This window comes from Pseudochaenichthys georgianus, chromosome 6, assembly GCF_902827115.2.
Source record: "Pseudochaenichthys georgianus chromosome 6, fPseGeo1.2, whole genome shotgun sequence".
NCBI classification, from domain to species: Eukaryota; Metazoa; Chordata; class Actinopteri; order Perciformes; family Channichthyidae; genus Pseudochaenichthys; species Pseudochaenichthys georgianus.
In genome coordinates, this window is record NC_047508.1 from 9,750,664 (window position 1) to 9,751,044 (window position 381).

Here is a 381-nt window from a genome sequence, read left to right on the forward strand (position 1 = left end):
TCCCGGCTGCCGTGCTGAAAACTGAACACAAACCAGACCACTTTGTCTTGATAAGAGGGGATTTACAGAGATTATGGTTTGGAAAGGCCTGCTGCTCGCTCGCCACAAACAAGGGAAATAACGTGCATTTCATTGCTGTGGTTGCAGTGATTGGAAACAAACATACAGTGAACAGTGAGCGACGGAAGTCAATAACTTGAAGTTTGACTTATTAGAGCTAATAGAGACTGTATGGCCACAGAGTAGCGCTGCCCACGCGCGCCAGCGCAACTTCAAACGCACACTGTTCACACGCACGCGCCTCTTTGTTGTGAAGTTTTCTCTCCGTTGAAGTTTGACTTTTTAATTCCAGTTATTATCTGTTTGAGTGGATGTATGAGT